Source organism: Lissotriton helveticus, chromosome 9, assembly GCF_964261635.1.
Source record: "Lissotriton helveticus chromosome 9, aLisHel1.1, whole genome shotgun sequence".
NCBI lineage: Eukaryota > Metazoa > Chordata > Amphibia > Caudata > Salamandridae > Lissotriton > Lissotriton helveticus.
The window spans coordinates 240,835,717-240,858,767 of NC_136070.1; the positions used below are offsets into that span (position 1 = coordinate 240,835,717).

The 23,051-nt window shown below is 46.9% G+C and overlaps 1 protein-coding gene and 1 pseudogene across 4 annotated transcripts in view; both read right to left on the reverse strand.

The window, feature by feature from the left end:
- Positions 1-12,869: 12,869 nt before the first annotated feature.
- On the reverse strand, positions 12,870-13,854 carry LOC144783708 (28S ribosomal RNA; annotated as a pseudogene).
- Positions 13,855-16,477: 2,623 nt separating this feature from the next.
- Positions 16,478-23,051, reverse strand: part of LOC144781151 (uncharacterized) — a 261,931-nt gene continuing 255,357 nt past the window's right edge. For all 4 annotated transcript variants that reach the window (XM_078659821.1, XM_078659820.1, XM_078659819.1 and 1 more), the window contains one exon: positions 16,478-16,791. The gene's annotated coding sequence lies outside the window, so the exon portion shown is untranslated. The remainder of the gene's footprint in view (positions 16,792-23,051) is intronic.

Sequence of the window (23,051 nt, forward strand, 5' to 3'; positions counted from 1 at the left end):
CCTGAAGCAGACACAGCGTTCAGTTTAAGTGTTAAAAAACCCATGATTGTTGTGGGGGTAGGGGGCCATTTTGAAGTTAGAGCGGCATAGCGCTCCATACGAGAAGCAGCTTTCATTGTCCCGCAAGTGCTGTGGCAAATACAAGAAGCAGCCGTAATTGTCCCCATTATTCAATAAACAAAATAGTGATCACCACCTTATAACGCAGACCGTGTAACAAGACAATTAAAGGGTCTAGTCGTGATGGGAGGTAACAAATAGAGACAAGGTGGTACCAAGGAGGGACTAATAAGCCTAATAACGAATCAGAAGCCAACTTTTACGAAGGACAATGACACATGCCAATTAAAAATGTGGGCGGGGCTTCAAGTACATACTCCAATACTGCATGCCTCGCAGCAGCGCTTGCGCTGCCCAGGCTCGATATAAAAACCATTTACATACCTTTGCGAACTGGTTAACAAGGCTTTGTGTTTTTTTCCTGCTGGTTTAATTTGTCTGACAACTAAAGTTAAAACGTATCTGCATTTCAACAACCACCTTGTGATCGGTTATTATTAAATTATAATGTTCTACATTTCTTTGAAAAGCTTTATCATTTAACCAGCTTGTTCTTGTATCGTCCCATTTTGCTTGAGGGCTTCCGTCGTTTCCAATGTAGACTTTGTTCAAATGCACAGGTTTGCTCTTCACTTCTCCAACACTTTCTTCTATATCATTCCCACTTCAACAGGAAGCTTGTGCAAGCCTACACACGATCCTCTTTCAGTCTAACTCCTACAGCTCACCTAGTTTATTTGCCACTGGCACAGAAACGGCGTCATCCTGTTTTTCATCAGATGGGTTCCAAATCTATTGGGTTTTCTTCACAATAACGTTTATTATGAATTTTCATTTTAAAACCTTCCCTTATTCGTTCTTCTTGCTGCCCTTTTTCTATACCGTGATGTGGTTACAGCGCCTTTTACTTTATTAGCACAATAGATGGCTTTGTTTACTTTTACAGCTTGAACACAATGCAGACAAGTAGGTCTTTACTGATCAGTGAGGGGGTTAGAGCCATATATTCCTTTTGATGGACACACTTTACACACATGCTAGTGCTTAGTAAACTTATAGTTAATGGAGTGTGAGCCTACAAACTAACGGGGACAAATGTGCCAAGGGTATGGCTCGGCCCTTGAGCCCGTGCACGAGCTGAGCCCTCAAAATACTTGTTACTTGTCAATGGGTTGGCACTGCAGTTAAGTACATCTTCTTATTATATGGAATTTAACAAAGAAAGAATGTGTTAGTTGCCCGTTAATCTGCATTTGAATTAATTATTTTTAGAGTAGGGAAAAGTGAAAAAGTTGAGTAGCATCCATTCTTTATAAAAAGAGGGACACTTCCCATTAAATATACATTTGTGTCTGCGATATACCACATGAGTGGCATCTCTCCATTGCAGAGGTACTTTCATGGCATGCTTAAGACATCGTCCTAAATATTGGTTAATATATGAAATCCTTGCCACATGGGAGGACAGCAGACTCCTAGTTCATCTCTCCTAGATAATGACCTCTGACACCGTATCACACGAATGGTGCACTACTCAAGACTATTGCTGACTGGGTCATTGCTTAAGTGACTCTCCCTTTTATGAATGAGTGCTGCTTGTGATCTAGCGCTTCCTGAAACTGGGCACTTTAGGATTGGATGCAGCGCAAGTGAAAGATGACTGCTTGAGGGGTCTGAAAATGGAAGTTAGCAACATTGTGAACTCCACCAACTTTGCATACTGCAGAACAGTGCGCATTGAAACTGTTTAACAACTTCAGAGCCTTTTTTATAACCACGGCATGCTCGCTAGTTGCTGTTAGGGTTCGAGGGAGAAGAAGACCTTGAGCTGTAGTTAGGGTCAGTTCACAGAGGAGAAAACCCGTAATTTGTACATGCTCCCTTGTTCCTCTAAAGGGACGCCGAGCACGTAGCCTGACGCTTGGCTTACTGACTTGTTCGTGACCACGCCCCCTTCCACTTCCATGTTGTTCCTGTCCCGTCGAAGCAAGCTTCTGTGGCGTCTTCGAGAGTGCTCTCCACCGCCTTGGTTCCTGACCCCGCTCTCCTTGGTGTAGTTCCTCCTCGTGGGGTAGCGGTATTTATTTTGGCAGCTTCTTCCCCCTTGGCTGCTCTCTCCCCCTCCCGCCAGTGCTATTACGTGCAACCTATATTTAGCGGTCATTATTCCTGCAGCTCTGTTCGGGTAGCTGTACGGCTCACGGCATTGCATTTTCCCTTTTCCTTTGTTTTCCCCTGTGAGGGAGTGGCTGTTCCGCTCTGCTCCCCCCGCTCAGAGCCGGACGGCACACCTCGGCGAGTGTGTCTCTGCTCCGCCCTGCTGGGTCATTCAGGGCGGGGCGGAACACCTCGGATCCCGTTCCTGTTGGTAAACTGAATCTGAAACTGAATCAAGATGGCCGCCTGGTAGGAGCTCCTGTTAAGAGCTCCCAGTGCTTGGGATCCCATTTAGGGCTTTATCCCTGTTAGCACCCACCAGTCCTACGGAACGGAAACACTAAAAGTAACTGGAAAAGCAACAAAAGTAACTGGAGTAACAAAAGTAACTGGATTGCCCACTTACCTGATCGACGGAGGTTTGGAACCTGCAAAGCCCGGTGATCGGCTACTGGACACTCGCCTTCAGGCACCCCCATCGCGCTGCGGGACTGTACGGCCAAAGCTCCGGGATCCTGCTGAGCCTGCACTTCCCCGTGGATCATCGCTGCGACCGGCCCGCACCATAGCAGAGGAGTCCCTGCGGCATCGGAGGGATGAGAGAGGCCCCCCTCCCGCCCGCTCCATTGCAGAGGACACTGGTGGCTGTGCCGGGACTACAAAGGGACGAGACCACGACAACGGACCCGCCCGCTCCACCGGAGCACATGCGATCTGATACTGGACTGAGCGGCTGAGGTTTTCCGGGAGCCTGCCTGCAATGGCTCCTACCCCGTGGATCATCGCTGCGGCTGGACACATCAAGCCCCCCCCATCGCGTTGCCAGGACGGAGCAGCTGAGGCTCCGGGAGCCTGCCTGCACTGGTCACAGCAGAGGAGTCCCAGTGGCGTCGGAGGGCTGAGAGAGGCCCCCCCGCCCGCCCGCTCCAAGGCGCAGGTCGCTGGTTGTTGTACCGGGACTGGCCGGGACGAGGCCACGACAGCGGGCCCCCCTCCCGCCCGCGCCACAGCACCGGAGGCTGGATGCGGGACCGGGAGGGACGTCGGTTGAGTGGAGCCTGCCCCCGGCTGCACCGGAGGATGGATGCGACCGAAGGTGTGGCGCCGCTGCCCGGAGGAGCTGCTGAAGTGAGCCCTGGGACCAACGAGAGCTAGAGGGTCGACAGGAGCCTGCCCCCCACCGGCACCGGGAGTGGATACTTGGTGATGAGTCTCCCCACCGCTCAGGGAAATACAGGTTTAGAACCCCTGTGGTAAACATCTGAGCTCACGTCGCCTGGAAGGTTTGGAGCCCTGAGGCATACACACAGCTCACATATAGCTGCATTAGGAAGGGACTGCGACACACTTGGATTAAAACATTGCAACCACAAAATTCTGCTGGCAAGCTCAACACGCTTACGGAGGCATAAGGTATTTATTTCACCCCACCCGCCTGCTCACATTGTTAGACTACCTCCTTTGTGCAAAATGGATGGGGCCATAAAACTGCTCACATTTTTAAACTACCTCCTTTGTGCAAAATGGCCGGGGCCATAAAACTGTAGAAATAAATCCCCTCCGGTACTTTTGATGTCCACAAGGCTCCTCAGCTTAACTCCCCCACACAAGACCACCAAAAATAAAGATAAGCCTCCCTCCCAGCAAGCTATGAGCAGTGCTTGCTCAAGTAGAAAGTGAAACTGCCCTTCCCTGGGCTCAAAGTAATAGCAGCAGACAGAGGACTAATATTTCTATCTCCCCTATCGATTCGGCCATCTTAGTCTGTCTACCTTTAGGAGACCTTCATGGACTAGTCATTTCTAACATCGGACCTAAGGCCTTTCTAGACTACTCTTATCGGCTGCACAATTTACACAGCTTGGTGTTTTCACGTCGGATTATGATAGAGTGTCTGCCTTTTACAGTTGTATTTTATTACTATATTCCTAATTGTATCCAGCACATTTCACTTTTTCTGCACCTGTAATGCACCGATTGCTACCTCATATACTTTTTGCCTTTTACAGTGGTATTATATTTTTATATTCCTAATTGTATCTTGCACGTCCCACTTTTTCGTCACCTGTAATGCACCGATTGCTACCTCATATATTTTTTGCTGCTCACTAGTGTCACTTGTTTCATATAACTTTTGTTTGCAATTGTATTCTGCTACTGTTCCATGTACCTCACATATTTTTGACTACTCACTATTGTCACTTTCGATTCAGGTATTTTACTGTCTGCACAGATATTTTATTCCAGTTTTATTGTCAGTATTATACCTCTACTTTATTCTGCACTTGTTTGTAACCCACATCGAAATTAACTATTATTCCTGTAATGTACCGACTAATACCTCATATAGACTTGTCACATTGATGCAACCTGCACCCATTACACTGTTCTTTCCCGTATATTCCTGTATGCACCGAGTACTACCTCGTATACCTTGGCCGCTCACTAATGTCACTTTTGTTCCATGCAATTGGCTATTATTGTCTGCATTGGTATTCTGCTCCCGTATAGAATTATTGTGCACCCTACATTTGTGCAACCTGCACCCATTCCAAGCCTTATTTCTGTGTGCACCGATTACTACCTCATATACTTTGACACCTACTTCTCACCAGTCAATGGTTCACTGAACATTGATATCATCTTCCACACCACACGCAGAGCCCAATGGAGAAAATCGTTCCTCACCTTACTCACCGTCTCCACCTCCAGGAAATCCGCGCATGGCCCAACACTCCATCACACCATCCCAACTCTTCCCGGGCAGAAACACCATCACTATCTACAATAACGGGATTGTCCTAATTCAATCCACAGACAGGAACCTGGAACTACTAGACAACCTGTTCCCCACGTTCAAAAAACACCTCTCCAATCACCGGACCCCCACTCATAGCACCTGCAGTCCTATCACCCTTGACTTCACAGCCCCCAACCACAACCCTTCTAACCTAGCTCAACCCCAAAACGACATGCACCTTTCCTCTACCCCCGGCACCCTCCTCCGCTCCTACGAACCAGCTCCCCATAGCAACACACCCGACACTCTCCTCGCCATTCCTACGATTCATTCAAATCCCCTTAGACCCCCCCCACACTGAAAAACAGAACCGCTATCCTTAGTAACCTGAGTAAAGTCCCCCTCTCTCTAGAACCCCCTTCCACCCTCGACACACCCCGTCTCAAATGTACCCTCCTCAACTGCAGATCGGCCTCTAGACACTCCTCCGCAATCGCTGATCTCATCTTAACATTGGATATTGACTTAATCATCTTGACTGAAACGTGGCTAACTGAATCTTCTACACCCATAATGGACATTCTGGTTCCCCCCAATTACCACATCACTAGACTTGACAGGTTTGGCAAAAAAAAGGTGGTGGAATCGCATGTATATACAGGAGCAACCTCTCTGTCCTGAAAGTAACCTCTCCTTCCCTACCCTCCCCAACCTCCTGTGAATACATCTGCCTCGATATTATCAGTGAGGGCAAACCGATATGCTCTCTTCACGGCATTTACCACCCACCCGGCGACAACTTTACCGTCTCCCAACAAATCATGGATATGATCTCAACCAATTCTGGGCGACAACTCACACAAATATACCTTGGTGACTTCAACCTCCACTGGAACGATCACAATGACGCGGTGGTAAAAGGTATGAAAAATTTCCTCAACGCCCTTGACCTCACTCAAATATGCAACAGTCCGACTCACGAGAAAGGCTCAATCCTCGACCTTATCATCTCCAAAGAGGCCTCTATTCAACTCGAATCTATCCAACCCTGTGACTGGTCAGATCATCATATTATCACATTCTTCATCAATGAAAAAGTTAAATTTAACCCTGTTCAATCCTCCAAGCCCAAAGTCTGGAAAAGAGACATGAAAAAACTCAACTCAAACTCTCTACCCCCCAACAGCTGCAACCTATTACTTCCTCCTACTGGCGTTACAGACGTCCAATCCTTGACTGATCACTATCTCAACACTATGACCTCAATAATTAATGAAGCCGCACCTTTACAGCTAAAAAGAGCCTCCGCAAAAATTTCCAATCCTTGGTATGATGGGAGTCTCAATGACGATAGACGTGCCATGAGAATGGCAGAACGCACCTGGAGATCAGCTCCCTCTGCACTGAACCTAAAATCCCTGAAGAAAAAGAGAAATGCCTACTTCAGGAAAATTAAACGCTCAAAATCTTCAGCCTTCAGCTCGACCAAGCCAAAAATCGTCCGAGAATGCTGTTTGAGCTAATCAGAACACAATCCAAGGAACAACCCCAACCTCTCAGCACTATGTGCGAAGCACCTTCCTGCGAAGACTTCGCCTCTTTCTTTATCCAAAAAACCGACAACATAAAGAACGATCTCCTCATTGACGCAAGCCTCTACTCCAAACCCCACTGCATAGCACCCACTGAACCAAAATACAATGCTACATGGTCATCCTTTGTCACCTACTCGGAAGAAGAAATTGGCAGACTGCTCAGCACTTTGAAACCATCCAATCACCTCACGGACCCCCTCCCTGCTAACGCTGTCAAAGACCTTACCCCGTCGCTCCTTCCACTCTGGACTAAAATCATTAACAGTTCACTTCAACAATGGACCATTCCCGACTCCCTCAAAGTTGGACAAGTCACACCTTTACTAAAGAAACCTACAGCCGACCCCTCTGACTTAAACAATTACCGTCCCATTACCAATATTCCGACTCTTGCCAAACTGTTGGAAAAATGCGCACAAATACAATTGACTAAACACATTAATCAGTTTGATCTCCTCAACTCTCATCAATCAGGCTTCCGAGCAGATCACAGTACAGAAACTGCTATGACTCACATAATTGACGACGCCCTTCAAATCCTAGATCAAAACGATACCTGCCTCCTCATCCTTCTTGATCTCTCCTCTGCCTTTGACACCGTCAAACATGAGAATTTACTCGAACTACTAAACACAAGAATGGGTCTATCTGGAACTGTGCTCAAGTGGTTCACGTCCTTTTTACACAACAGGTCGCAGAAATTCAAGAGTAACAACTTGATGTCCTCGCCTATACCTGTATCGTTAGGCGTCCCACAAGGATCCTCCCTATCCCCAACTCTGTTCAACCTAGTTATGGAACCTCTCACCACCTTGCTACAAGAATCCAATGTTCACTTCCACATGTACGCTGATGACACCCAACTTTATCTCAAATTACAATCACCCAAAGACATCATGCTCTTTAATTCAACGATCAGAAGCACCCAATCCTGGCTGGCCGCTAATCATCTCAAACTCAATGCTCTTAAAACAGAGTTCCTTCTGATCTCACCTCCCGCGAAGATCACTACCGCACAAACTTGGCTTAAACACCTAACGGCACTCAATGTTCAACCCACCATCGTGGACTCAGCAAAATCTCTAGGCATAACACTGGACACCAATCTCAACATGCAGGAACACATCAACAAAGCAACTAAGGGAGCGAACTACCAAATCAACACCCTAAGGAAACTTAAACCCTTCCTTCCAGCCAAAGACTTCCAAACTGCGGTACAATCACTAGTCATACCTCAAATAGAATACGGCAGCATCGCCCTCTGCGGTCTCCCCCTAGCTACTACGGCACCCATAAGAGCTTCTCTAAACGCCGCAGCGAGACTCATCACTGGATCAAAAAAACACTCACACATTTCCCCTGACTTCAAATCCCTGAACTGGTTGCCTTTTAAAGCCAGAATACATCTGAAAATCGCTTGCTTGACGCACAAGGCTGTCCACCTGAGCTCACCAGGATACCTCGCTCAGAAGCTGACGATTTCTGGAGGCTCCAGAAACACTAGAGGCACTAACAATCTTTTGCTAAAGCCTAGAAGGTTCCGCAAGGAAAAAACCTATAAACGCTCTTTCTCAGGAATGGCACCCAGGATTTGGAACTCACTCCCTCCTGAAACTAGGCTCATCTCCTCTACCATACTTTTTAAGAAAGAAGTAAAAGCTATCCTCATGGCTAAATGTACTTGAATTACTACTGGGGATTAACTTCAAAGACTCGATACCGAGCTGTACCACTTGTGCGAACCCCTTGCATTTTTGTATGACGTGTGATATTGACTTACCTGTTTGTTTATGCTACCACTTATTTGTACTTTTATCATTATTGATGTATCTGTTTGTCTATGCTCCCTCATATACCACCCCCACCCCAATGGTTATTCACTCACATGCTCGTACCCCTCCTCTGTAAAGCGCTCTGATATCTGCAAAGATCTTTTTCGCGCTATATAAAACTTTCAAAATAAATAAATAAATAAAATAAAGTAAAGGGAGTCGCTGTTCCGTTCCACACTACCCCCTGGAGCCGGACGGCACACCTTTGTGAGCGTGTGTCTGCTCCGCCACGCCTATTCTAGCTGGCCGGTCGGAACACCTCAACCCCCTCTATTCCTTTGTAGACCTTTATTTTTCCCCTAGTGTCTACTGTATGAATGGTGACTGAGTGAGTGTTTAGGTCTCTTCGTTTAGACCTCTGGATATCCTATTGTTATCCTACCCTCATTCCAGCCAACGACCAGGAAGTCCTTGATTGTTTAAAGGACTTCCGCTTCAAGGATATATTTGATACACATACTGGTGAGTGTGGGGGTGACATTAACCACAGCTCAATGTTTAGAGTGTTTATAACCTTGTATAGGGATTAAGGGTACTTATTGTTTTTTCCTTTTAGCATCTACGCTTTCTGGCTGCCATTCTACACGACCTCCATCCTCAGCTTATGGGGAGAGTGGTGGACACTCCTTGGTTTTATTCCCCCATACTTTTAGAGAGCAGCATCTTTGAGCGAGTTTCAAGGTTCTCCTTTGAGTGCTGCCTTCTGGAAGTTGAGGGATTCATCTTCGCTCCTGTGGATCTGGCTCTGTACCTGACAGTTGCTATGATTGTCATTTTGACTTAAGGGACCGATATTTGCATGGCAGTGGTGTGGCACAAGGTGCGTGGGCCCTACTCAAATTCTGACATTTCCATGAAACATGACATCTACTTAGCTGTAGCTGCTCCCTCGCCTTTCCCCAACATTTTAAATGAGTGTAGTTTTAATGTTTTCAGTCTGCCTGTTTCTTCTCCTAGCGTCCCCTTTTCTTGTCTCCTGTACCATTTTCCCTGTCATTTATTTTTCTTCTCCCCTCACACTGACCGGAGTAAAAATAAAAGCGTTACGAAGAAGCCCACTCTAGCCACTTCATATCTCTTTTTTTAACCTTCTCGCTACCCATCTACACTCGATTGCCAAAGCAAATAGCTTGCCCATGGGTAAGACCAATTGGCTTTGCCAATGCTTGATCCTTGTGAAGTCTACATGAGTTTGTTAACTTACTTTTTGATGTTTTGTAAAGCACTTCAGAGCACTGATAATTTATCTATTCTTAATATTACCAACAATAAGGTTTTGGTACTGAAATTGTTTTAAATGCTTGTCTAATTGAGGCATGTTCTTCACTCATCTTCCACTGTTAAGTTAGGAAAATTAACTGTGGTAGATGTCTGTAGCAGTAATTTGGGATTTATATTAACATAAATGAGACTGAACTAGAGTCTAACTTGAAAAACAATATGTAGCACCTTTCTTCAGATCAGTTAAATAGTGTTGAAAATCTAATTTTACCCACATTATATAACGCAGCCATTCCCAACAATTAATGCCACCACCATTGGAAGTGCCAAAGGCTTGTGAAGAGGAGCTTTAAAATAGTTGATTGCCTTCATTGTCTCTTGTTTCTTATCTCTCCCATTCTGATGCAGGTCTCCCATTTTTGGGCTGGTTTTCAATAAAATTATATAGTAGTCCTGATCTCCGTCAAGTCATGTTCTTACAAATGTCAGTGCTCTGTTAGAAATTGACAATTCACTTTCCCAAATGAGAACCACTTCTAGTTTGCTTGGGGCCAGTAAACTCAAGATATTGCACATCAAAGGATAGGATGTAGCCTTACGGTTATAAGAATTGTGTGGCGTGCAACAGTGTGTGGCGTGCAGCAGTGTGTGGCGTGCAGCAGTGTGTGGCGTGCAGCAGTGTGAGGCGTGCAGCAGTGTGAGGCGTGCAGCAGTGTGAGGCGTGCAGCAGTGCGAGGCATGCAGCAGTGTGAGGGCAGGTTGAGGCGTGCAGCAGTGTGTGGCGTGCAGCAGTACGAGGCGTGCAGCAGTGTGAGGGCAGGCTGAGGCGTGCAGCAGTGTGTGGCGTGCAGCAGTGTGTGGCGTGCAGCAGTGTGAGGTGTGAGGCGTGCAGCAGTCAATCAGTACATTTATAGAGCGCGCTACTCACCTGTGAGGGTCTCAAGGCGCTGGAGGGAGGGGGGGGTCGCTACTGCTCGAAAAGCCAGGTCTTGAGGTGTTTCCTGAAGGTGAGATGGTCTTCGGTCAGTCGTAGGTGTGCGGGGAGGGAGTTCCATGTTTTGGCTGCCAGGTAGAACGATCTTCCTCCGGTGGTGGTTCTGCGGATCCGTGGGACGGTGGTGTAGCCTCTGGGTGGGGGTGTGGAACGAGAGGCGGTTGTTGATGTATTCGGGGCCAATGTCGTGGAGAGCTTTGTGTGCGTGGGTGAGGAGCCTGAACGTGATCCTCTTACTGACGGGGAACCAGTGCAGGTTTTTCAGGTGGGCGGATATGTGGCTGTGGATGTCGAGGATGAGTCGTGCGGAGGCGTTCTGTATGCGCTGGAGTCGTTTCTGAAGTTTGGCTGTGGTTCCTGCGTATAGGGCGTTTCCGTAGTCCATGTCAGCTGGTGACGAGGGCATGGGTGATGGTTTTTCTGGTTTCGGTGGGGATCCACCGAAAGATCTTACGGAGCATGCGCAGGGTGTTGAAGCAAGATGATGAGACTGCGTTGACTTGCTTGGTCATTGTGAGGGAGGAGTCCAGGATGACTCCCAGGTTGCGTGCGTGGTCCGTGGGTTTTGGTACGGAGCCCTGCGCTGTGGGCCACCAGGAGTGGTCCCAGGCGGAAGGAGATTGTCCGAGGAGGACCTCCGTCTTGTCTGAGTTTAACTTCAGGCGACTGAGTTTCATCCATTCTGCGACGTCTTTCATTCCTTCCTGGAGGTTGGTTTTGGCAGTGGCTGGTTCTTTGGTGAGGGAGAGTATCAGTTGGGTGTCGTCGGCGTAGGCGATGATGTTGATGATGTGTTTGCGTGCGATGGCGGCGAGGGGGCTCATGTAGATATTGAAGAGGTTTGGGCTGAGCGAGGAGCCTTGGGGTACGCCACATATGATCTCGGTGGCCGCTGAGCGGAAAAGGAGGTAGGCGGACTCTCCGAGAGGAACGAGGTGATCCAGTCCAGGGCCTTTCCTTGGATCCCTGTGTTGAGGAGGCGGGTTATCAAGGTGCGGTGGCATACGGTGTCGAAGGCCGCGGAGAGGTGTAGGAGGATGAGAGACGTCGTTTCTCGGTTGTCCATCAGGGTCCGGATGTCGTCGGCTGCGATGAGAGCGGTCTCGATGCTGTGGTTGGCTCGAAATTAGGGGTGGGCAGAAAACTCCGCTCTGACAGTGTAGTGGATGAAGCCAGCCACACCTGCTCCCCGGGCCCCCCAGTGGAGCCCCGTCCCCAGCGCCCAGACCCTCTGATGGCTTGCAGGACGGGGGGCTCACGGACCCCGGGGCCGGCTAGATGGAGCTCAAGCCCCTGGCCCGGTCCCAGCTTCCGAACCCTAGCCAGGCCGGGGAGAGCCTCCCTGGGCCCCGGTGGAGCCCCGTCCCCAGCGCACGGACCCTCTGATGGCTTGCAGGACGGGGGGCTCACGCACCCCGGGGCGGGCTGGACGGAGCTCAAGCCCCGGGCCTGGTCCTAGCTTCCAAACCCTAGTCAGGCCGGGGAGAGCCTCCCTGGGCCCCCGTGAAGCCCCGTCCCCAGCGCCCAGACCCTCTGATGGCTTGCAGGACGGGCGGCTCACGTACCCCGGGGCCGGCCGGACGGAGCTCAAGCCCCGGGCCCTGCTTCCGAACCCTAGCCAGGCCGGGGAGAGCCTCCCCGGGCCCCCGCTGGAGCCCAGTCGCCAGCTCACGGACCCTGGGCCGGACCCAAGGAGGGTTAAGCCAGGCCACGTCCACTCCCCGACGGCCTGCCCGGGGAGCCCATTTTTCTCGACTATTAAGCCCCCACGTACAGAACTCTGGGGAAGGACAAAAGTTAGAGTTAGTCCGGCCGCCAGCCCGCAGGGTCATCTGGTCACCCAGCCCGCAGGGCCATCTGGTCACCCTGCCCGCAGGTCGCGCAGCCAGGCGACCAGATGGCCCAGGACGACCCAGCGCCCTTGCAGTCCCGCGAGGGTGGCCGGGCGCACCAAGGCAGCCGCTCTGGAGGTTCCTTCCCCCGGGTGGCTGCTGCTCACCTCCCTGCCCGACTTGCCCGGGAGCAGCGGGAAGGGGAGGCCTTCTGGTCACCCTGCCGACCCGCAAGGGATGGAGGCCCTCATCCCCGCACCCCGGTGGGGCAGGGACAGGAGGGTGGAGTCCCTCGTGCCGAAGGGCACGTGGTGGAGGCAGCCTCCCACGGACCCGTGTTACCCCCTCCGCGTCCCTCTCGCCGGCCCGGCGGCAGAGGGACCCACCCCTGGGTGTGGTGGAGGGAGGCATCCGCGGGCACCCACGCACGGAGAGACAAAAGCTTGGCTCAGAGGATGACTTTCAATAGATCGCAGCGAGGTAGCTGCTCTGCTACTTACGAAACCCTGACTCAGAATCAGGTCGTCTACGAATGATTTAGCACCGGGTGTCCCACGAACATGCGGTGCACTAAGGGCGATGGAGGTGGCCCCCTTCCGTCCGCGCTCCGGTCCCCAAGCGAGGGGCTCTACGCGCCGTCCCCCCGAGAGAGGCCGGCTATCCCAGGCCAACCGAGGCTCCACGGCACTGCGGTATCGTTACGGTTTAGGGGGGATTCTGACTTAGAGGCGTTCAGTCATAATCCCACAGATGGTAGCTTCGCCCCATTGGCTCCTCAGCTAAGCACATACACCAAATGTCTGAACCTGCGGATCCTCTCGTAGTGAGCAGGATTACGACGGTCTAAACCCAGCTCACGTTCCCTATTAGTGAGTGAACAATCCAACGCTTGGTGAATTCTGCTTCACAATGATAGGAAGAGCCGACATCGAAGAATCAAAAAGCGATGTCGCTATGAACGCTTGGAACAAGCCAGTTATCCCTGTGGTAACTTTTCTGACGCCTCCTGCTTGAAACCCAAAAAGTCAGAAGGATCGTGAGGCCCCGCTTTCACAGTCTGTATTCATACCGAAAATCGAGATCAAGTGAGCTTTTGCCCTTCTGCTCCGCGGGAGGTTTCTGTTCTCCCTGAGCTCGCCTTAGGACACCTGCGTTATCGTTTGACAGATGTATCGCCAGTCAAACTCCCCACCTGCCACTGTCCCCGGAGCGGGTCGCGCCTGGCGGGTGCAGGGCGCTTGGAGCCAGAAGCGAGAGCCCCACGGGGCTCGCCCCGCCTCACTGGCTAAGTGAAAAAACGATAAGAGTAGTGGTTTTTCACCGGCGGCCCGAGGGCCTCCCACTTATCCTACACCTCTCATGTCTCTTCACAGTGCCAGACTAGAGTCAAGCTCAACAGGACCGTCTTTCCCCGCTGATTCTGCCAAGCCTGTTCCCTTGGCTGTGGTTTAGCTAGATAGTAGGTATGGACAGTGGGAATCTCGTTCATCCATTCATGCGCGTCACTAATTCCTGGTTTCTGTCCCCCTCATGGGACCCTAGAACCCAGTGGGGACCCTGCTGGTCTTCAGCTTCACTGATCCCAACCAACACTCTGCAGACGAGAGAGCGCGGATCCTGCAGCCCAATGCACCGCCAGTAAAAGAAACATTTTGACAAGACTGTGGGTAGAGAGTAGGGTCACCTCTGCCCTTTACTGATCAGGTTAGGATTCCCAATCATGTAATAATGCAGCCACCACCACGCCAGTCATGGAGCTAAGACCCTCCCAGTGTTACAGCTTCTCCGTTCTCCTCATTTTCTGTCAGTGCAGCAGCTGTTCCCATTGTAGGGTTGTCATGCGGCAGCTCAGATGACAAACTAACCAGGCTACATATATATGTATGTGGACTTGTATACCGTAAACCTAGCCAAAAGGCTTTGGAGTAAGGGTCAAAGATACAGTCAGACAATGAGTAAATTGAACGTAAAAAATATACGTGTGGTGGCTGGGCAATGTCGGCCACACAGTACAGTGTTTATACTAAGTCAGAGTCCTTTGTGTATCAATGTCCAAAATTATCCAGTGCTTCCCGGAGGAGGAAGAGCTACCCACTCTTCCTCAGCTGGAAAGATTCTAAATATCGAAAGGATTCTCCGAGCACTCAGGAACTCAACAGTTGAGGTTTCAACATGTGTTCTTTAATATATTGTTTTTTCCACTCTGCTCTCGCCAACATGTGTTTCATCTTTTGGCTGATTCAGTAAAAGCACAGGGTGATGTATGGGTCAAGGACCTAGGTGAAGGGATCTTAAGAGCATATGCTTCTCCCTAAAATGTGGTTGCATTTGTAATTATAGCCCTGATGAAGTCTGCTTTTACTGAATCAGCCAATAGATGAAACGCGTGTTGACGAGGGCAGTCTCGAAAAAAACTGTATAAAAAGAACACATGTTGAAACTGCGACCTCAACTGTTGAGTTCCTGAGTGCTCGGGGAATCGTTTCCTATATTTAGGAATATATTCTGAGAGCGGAAGTGGGCTGGTACAGCTTCATGGTGTGGTGTTATTTAAAGAGCTGTCTTCAATTGTTTCCTAAATTGCAATAGAGTCATGGAATTCCTGATGGATGCAGGGGTTGTTGTTTCAGATCCTTGGTGTATGGAGATGAAGAAGGCCTGTACCCTTGTTTTACCTGTTTGCACTTATTTATCCCCAGTTCTCTGTCTGCTGAGGAACACTGTAGACAGTGAGCTTATCACCCCAGTAGGTGAGTGTGCCAGACGTAATGGCATTAGTAGATGATGCAGCTAGTTTTGAAGATAGCACCGACAGCTAAGGGGGAGCCAAAGGAGTTCTATCAGTGTGGGGGCGATGTTATATATTTTATTTCAGGCCCTTGATGAGGCCTGCTGCAGCATGTAGGATTTTCTTTAGCGAGGCTGTTGTGGATACTGGGGGCCTGTGGCATAGGGTGTTGCCACCATGCGGATGCAGGGGCATGAACCTGAATGGCAGCTCGGAAGTCACTTTCTAGGAGAACATGTTTGATTTTTATTTAGTACAGAGAGCTGGCACAAGACCATCAAGCGTTTCTTCTTTGATTGTGAGGTCAGGGTGCATCCGAGTGACTTCGTATTGGATGAAATGTCGGGCTCGCTCAGATTTATGCAGAGATAGATTGGGATTCGTTTTTGCTTATTGTTTTTGGCAATAATCGGAAATTCAGTTTTGGTGGGTTTCAGCTTCATCTGGATGTTCAACATCTCGATCAGATGAGATTGGTGCATGGTGGCATTTGGAATTCCAGTCAATGTAGGAAATGTTTGACAGCTCCCATGTAACCCAGAACCGAACAACTACATTGGTTGTCTATTGTCCCAAGAATAAAATATTGCGTGCTAACTGTGGTCTTCAGGTCTGAATCTCAGTCTCCATCATTGGAGAAGTATACTTCTCTGGTGGAGTCCTTCAAAAGAGCTAGAAAAGTATCTGGTTGTTTTCAGGGACGAGGAATATACAATAGGTGGTAAATTACTGTAGGTAGCCAGGGCATGTTCCTGACTCTCCCCGTGGACAAGGCATACATCTGTATGTTGAGTATGAAGTGAGGTATACCAGCTCGGGATTAGGCACTCTACAAACATAGTGAAGTGTTTACACATGTTATTACACACTTTAGGCTAAAATCTTGTAGCACAATGAGTGCCACTTGTGAGCATACTATTACCAGTGTGTGGGGTTATCACAAATAGAGACTGTACAGTCTAAGTACTGAACACTTGTATCAATTCATTCCCCATAGGGAGCAGCAAAGACCTTATAAGAAAACCTAGATCAAAGGCAGGGAGGACACTTGCATAAAGAAAACAATGTCTGCAAATTAAAAGGCCCCAGACAAAAAAAAAAAAATACAAGAAAAAATGAGACTCCAGAGATATCAAGTCTGATTTATGTACTGGTTTGGAGGGGAATAAGTCATACGATAGTAAATAGCGAAAACAATTACTGAAATTAATACCTATGGCAAATTAAAATGTTCCTAGTTGAAAGTAAAAAAAAATTATTTTAGTAAAAACAGAGGCAAATATTATGCTTTATATCTTACTGATTTTTAGTAATAGCATCCATTTAATTAAAAAAAAAACTATTCCCCAGCAATCAGCAGAATTACAAGCAGTAGAATATTGGTCAACCAATCGGAGTTCAGAATTATACATACGAAAAATATAAGAGGCAAGCAAACTCTCGTCTCTTGAAAATAGTCAATAATTATAATAAGAAAGGCATTATCCATGTTTGAAGAAGACAGAAAACTGATATCCAATCAAAAAACTCAGAGAAATCTTCAATTTGATCTGGGGATTGTAGGTCTGGATACTGAAAAGGAAATAAATTAGAAGATGAATTTATGGAAGGAAAAAAATACATATTTCATTTACAATACTAAACAATTTTGTAAAATCAGGACTTTCCTTTACTATCGATTTTAAGAAAATTCACATTTTATGGCAAGACCTGACTACCCTTTTGTGTTTGCTTAAAGCATACCAAAAGCAGTCACAGAATTATGTTGCACCGCCATGCAATAAAATGTTCAGAAAATAAGTTCTGCTGAACAATCCACTTGTCTGAAAATGTCTTGGAAACTTGCCCCACCCAGAAGGATTTTGAAACCAAAGCCCTCCTGGAGGAAAGAGGCACCAAAATACCAAAGTGGTAGAAGGTACAGAAGCATGGTGTTTTTGAAGTGAAATTAACAGGGGGGATGCAGAGGACATTGAACTTTACACCACAAAATGCGGATGACCAGTAATTAATTCATAACTGCCTTTTATGCCATATACTACAGGGGTATTAATAATGTTAATAGAAAAGGATGCTGTTACCATTGGATTCCCACTAGGCATCCATGACATAGGTTTTTAATCATGGTATGGGTTTCCACAGAATAAAGATATTTAGGATATACCCATCACCAACTTTACACTTGACTGGACTCCCTAGAATTTTCCAGAAAATTGAACATTTAAGAACTCCCTGATTAAGTTGAGCCCACCCGGATCACATTGTCCGAGCAGGGTAAGAGAAAACACAGATAATGACGCATCCCATCACTTGGTGGATGAGGTGTATCCTCTTAATATTGTTAATACCCCGTAGGATAAGAGGCAGTTAGTAATTAATTCCTTGGCTTCCTAATTTTGTGGTGTAAAGTTTGTGTTATAAGGAAGGGTATGTGAGCGACGTATGTTACCTCTTACACTCTCTTTTGTGACAAATGCAGAGAACGTTCTCAGAGAGCTTGTTCTATATTTTCATTCCTTAGCACAGCACAACAGTCTTGGAATGCTGTAGAAAAGGATATTTAGAATACCGGAGGAAACCAAATTGAGTTGAGAGGATCCAAAACATTAGTTATAGAGTCGCTCGTAGCACCAGAGCAGAATCCTAAAAGCCATTTACCCCTCCAGAACATTTAGGAGTTATTATTATGAATGTGACTGACTGTCCGATCTGGCAAACCCTCCTAGAAATCATCATGAAAAGTATAATTGAGATTCTGGGACCAGTCCCGAAGACACCAGTATGTGACTATCATTGCAGGGTCCACTGTCCAGGTAATAAAAAATGAGACAGTTGTGCATTAAGATGGGAGGTAAATTAATCTACACTAAGGGGTCCCCAGAAATTGTCTATAGTGAGAAATATTGGTTATGTGTAGCTGCCAGTCACTGTAACCGGGAAGATGATGTAATTGGCAGTCACTGTCATGTTGCCTATCCTTGGTACAATTGTGCCTTGACTGAAATGTGGTATTGGAGGTAAAAATGCCAAAACCTATTTGTCATATTCAACAGAACCTTCGATTGGATACCTCTGAGATAGTTTACATGTATCACTATGGTGAATTGAGTTTGGATTGAAAGGGACCATGTTGGGTAGATTTATCACAGAAATTATTTTTAAATGAAAAATGATGATTTAAAAGCTTTTGTAGTGCAATGTAGCTGGTTGGATGGCTCCTTTTAGGGGGAGATGTATGAATCTTGGTCTATAGAAAGTCTATATGGTTGTAAACAATAAATTGGTTGACGAGGATATAACTGGGAAGGAATAGACACAGAATTGTACATGGTCACCCTGAACAGTTTGTTACAAATAATTCAACTTAAAATGAGGCCCTGGCCTCTTCCAAGCAGGTTTTTGAAACATGTCGTAGGTGTGGGATACAAGTATGCCTCTGGGTTGAATAAGTGGTGGAATAAAACGATTCCAGTTCTTTTATAAACAGCTGTCCTTCCAAAAGCTCTTGCACTAAAAGCTCTTTAAAAAAACATAACAAAAATATTGGCATTTCTAGCATGGTAGGCAACTGAGCAAACAAAGTAAAAACGATCAGCAATGGCAGCATCTTTACCACAGATTGGTGTTGAACAGCATGAACAGATTGCACAATACTGGAGGTAGGTCGATCTGGCAACAGGCCAGGGCACATAACACATTGATATGATAAAACATTGATAGGAAAGTGGTCCAACCAGCAACCCCAGAATTTGCATGGCCAATCATGGGTAAACTACATGTCTCTAACAGTTAACATCTGTCCATTTTCCTGGGCCAGCCTGCTGATAAAGGGGAGGACAGAAGGAGTACAACTTTGTACCCTCTGTACAGAGCAATAACCTACTAAGCCAGTCAGAAACTAGGGGTGGGTGGAACTCTACTGTGTTACATAAAAACTCCATTAGATTCCATGGAGTTCTGCAAGCAGGTGGAAAATATGCATGTTGTGCTGCACAAGCTGCAATTTAGTGCCAGTAGCGTAAGCAGTGCTTCAAAATCAGCATGAATGGCACCATGCATGCCATTCAAGATGATGTTGCTGCCGCTCGAGTAGAAAATCTACATAAGCAGCAGCAAATCTACTCTGCCCGTTGACCGCGACCCCCGTACTAGGGGATGCCAAATCTTGCTCGCATTTCTGGAGCCTCTCAGGAAAACCATTCTGCCAAGCAGCGAGTCACAGAATTTGGCTGACACTCCATGTTACAGGGGTAACATGGAGTTGCCAAATTGCACCAATTCCGAGGGCGGAATGAAACATTCCACCCACCTCTGTCAGAAACCCATGTTAGTCAGAGACCTGGCTCCTTGCACATAGCCCAAATCCTCCACTCAAAGGGCTACCTTAGGGTACAGATCCACATTTCAGCCCAAACTATCAGATAGGAGATTAGTTATTGCAACTAAAAAATCCTGGATTATCCCACAAGTCCTCATCGTAAGTTGAAAATTCCCACGTGTGAAAGTTTTGGGAGGGGCTTCGACCGATTTTCCAGAGGTGTTCAGGTGTACACTATATTCAATGGACGCACCTAAACCGCTTTAAGTGAAGCTCAGCTGAGTTCTCTCTTTCCCTTAGATTCATCTTAACCATTATCCACCTTTCATCAGACTATAGCCCCACAACACACTCCCAGTGCACCTGCAAGGCTCTAAACCAGTTAGTTGTGTACAGAGCTATGGGTCGATAAACCTAGGATACATCCTTTGGTTTTAGTCTGGCAATTGTGCATTGGCCTCCAAGAGGCTAAACTCTGGTGAGGACAGCAGGGGCAATTAGTGTGTCTCAAGTGCTTGACACAGTTGGAGGTGACCTCAATTTGTGCAAATCAAAGTCAATGCTCAGGTCAACAAAGATTTTTTCTGATCATTTACTCACACACTGCCTAGTTTAGATATACCTAGGAAATCCCTTCCCTGGGAACCTGGCAGTATCAAGGTCTGACTCAGCACCATGTCACACTACTGAGTCACCCATATCAGCTTAATCTCCCAACCAAGTTGTCTCAAAGTTCCACAGTAACAATAAATTGCCTGTGACGGTGGAAAAACCAATACACACCCAGTTAACATAAAGCACCTCAGCAAGATTTATATTGGAGAACAAGTCATATTCCAATTCAATGACAGGGTTATTCAAATACCCAATCATTCACCATTCAAATATCAGCTCCCGATTGAATGGCTGATGTTGGACATCCTGAGAATGCTGTTGCATACTGATTGAACGCCCTTATCCAGACCTGTGAGAGGGACCGTGCCGGGATGGCACCATTTTAAACAGGGCTACCCAACCTAAAACTGAAATTCGGAGCTTTCCCATACCCACACATCTCTGCATAATGCTTTTAACAAGGGTCTGATGTTATGGTCCCATCATCACTTATGATCACAAGTTATTCACTTGCTAAGATATTTTAAGCTCTCTCTCGACCCCCAGGCAAGTCTCGCGTTTCTTGCAGAGTCGCCACCCTGCACCAGAAAAAGGACTTATTTGCCCCTGTTCATTGTCAGCCCTGGATCTTTAACAACGATGTCTAATGCCTCTTTCAGCCTCTTGCCAGACTACCAAGGATATCTTACAAAGAGAACCATGTTATCTGCATAGAGTGAGACACGTTCATCACTATTCTGCCTACATGACATACCCATGCCTCCAAATGCTCCTCAGCCAGGGTGAATAATGTCCAAAAAGGCCAATCTTACCAGGTGCCGTTTCAAAGTCAAGCAGAATCAATTCACAAAACCATTCAATAATCCAATAATAGGTACAAACGTCTGGTAGCTTGTCTAGACAAGTTGTTCATACATGGGTTTTGCATTGTTTAAGAATGAGGAACCAATGTTCATTTTACTCTGAACCCAGAACAGATATGTAAAACAGAGGGACACAAAAGGTTTTCAACGTCAACCAGAATCAAGAAACCTCAGCCAAATTCACATGTAAGCGTTGAGGGTTGTGTCTGGTGGAGTGGCTAGGCATAAAGTGATTCAGATCAGAATGAACCAACAGGACTACAATTTTCCTCAACCTATTCACAAGAGCCTTGCCAAGTATTTTGGCCCCAGTATTAATAAGAGAGATCGGGCAATCGAGTGGTCACTATGTTTAGGCACCACTGCATTTGTGAAAGTATGAAGATCATCCAGGAAAGCCTCAGTCCAAAGTGAATCATTAAATATATCCCATAGATCAGGTGTAAACAGATCCATAAGTTTCTTAATCAATTTTTGTGAGAGACCATTGGGGCCTGCTGTCTTTTCTAATACCGTGCACTCACTCCATCGCTTCTCTGAGATCTTTAGGAAATGGGGGAGGTCCAATTCTTTGTGGTGAGCTGCAATATGTCAGTACATTGTAAGGGTAGGAAGCAATTAACCCAACATCTTGGACTCATCACTGGATACCACTACATTGAGACACCTATAAAAGTTTTCAAAGTTGGGTGCAATTTCTGCAGTTCCAGAGTGCCACCTACCTGTTGAGGTGCACATATCTGGTTCCTTCCTAGCAGCCTCTTCTTGCATAGTAAGCCAGTAGAGTATTTTTCTTGACTTATGTTCAGGCCAATAGAGATGTAGTTGCATCAACATCTAAGTCAAACATGCTGTATCACTTATCTTTTCTTTGATCAACAGGTTAGATAGTACAATGTGGCAGCATATGATCTTCTCACCAGTGGCTACATGGTCTCCCTACAGGGTAAAACGTTTTTATTCAAGTTTGGTCACAGTCTCTTCCTTATTTTGTTCCCAAAAGTGTAAATAGACCAAGTCCCTTCCTGGGATAGCGAACTTGAAGGCTTCCTAAATCATACTTGCCACTAGCCTAATCCCACATTAAGTGGAACAGAGAAGCCTGCCTTTTCCTACAGGAAGGTTTTAAAACCATCGTCAGTTAACTACCAAGCATTCAAACACTAGATAACCCTTTGACCTACCCCTATAATGGTGTACCATCGTGGGGAATAGTCCAGAAGTCCAACATAGATGAGGGCAGGGGTACTACCCCCGATTTTTGAGGTGTAGTCTAGAAGGCCATGAGCAATGATGTATACCCCAGAACTTCATGTACAGAAATCAAAGGCAGGGATGGTGCACTCATAAGGAAAGCAACGTTTGTACATTTAAAAGTCTACATACCTGAAGAAACAACAAAATAACCCTGGCCTTTGTGGGTTAGATTGAAGGGCAGGCATTTGTAACCATGTATAAAAGCTGACAAAGCACATAAATACTTGAGGTAAATGAAGGAGCTACGCCTTCTTTTCTTACTATGTGCATATTCCATGCACAATAAGCAGAGCATCTACTGTCACTTAGGAAATGCAAAGGGATGACTATCTTTCTAGGTCACTTTCAGTTAAACCTTCTGTTCAATGAAAGTAAATTTATTTGTTGATCAGGAACGGTAAATTGCTATACGTTTACGTCTCAAATGTATGTCCAGGCTGCTCTCCAGACACAGCCCCTGTGTAGTGATGACATTTACAGCAGGGCTGTCTTCAGCCTGGGGCACCGACAATAGAGGCACAAATAAGTGTGAGGGCTCTTGTTGGACTGGGCCCATTTCCCCAAAATATTTCGCTTTTCACCCCCCCTGTTTAGGATGTCTCCCACATGGTAAAGACATATAGGCCATGTGTGGTGTGAGATGCCCTGTTTAATGTGAAAATGTAATGCAATGGTGTGTGCACTTTTTAACCCCCCAGTGTGGAAATGCACCCTGGTGAAATGCTGCACTTAAAATGGATGCCATGGCTATGTGTTGTGCCACCTGACTGCAGTAGGTT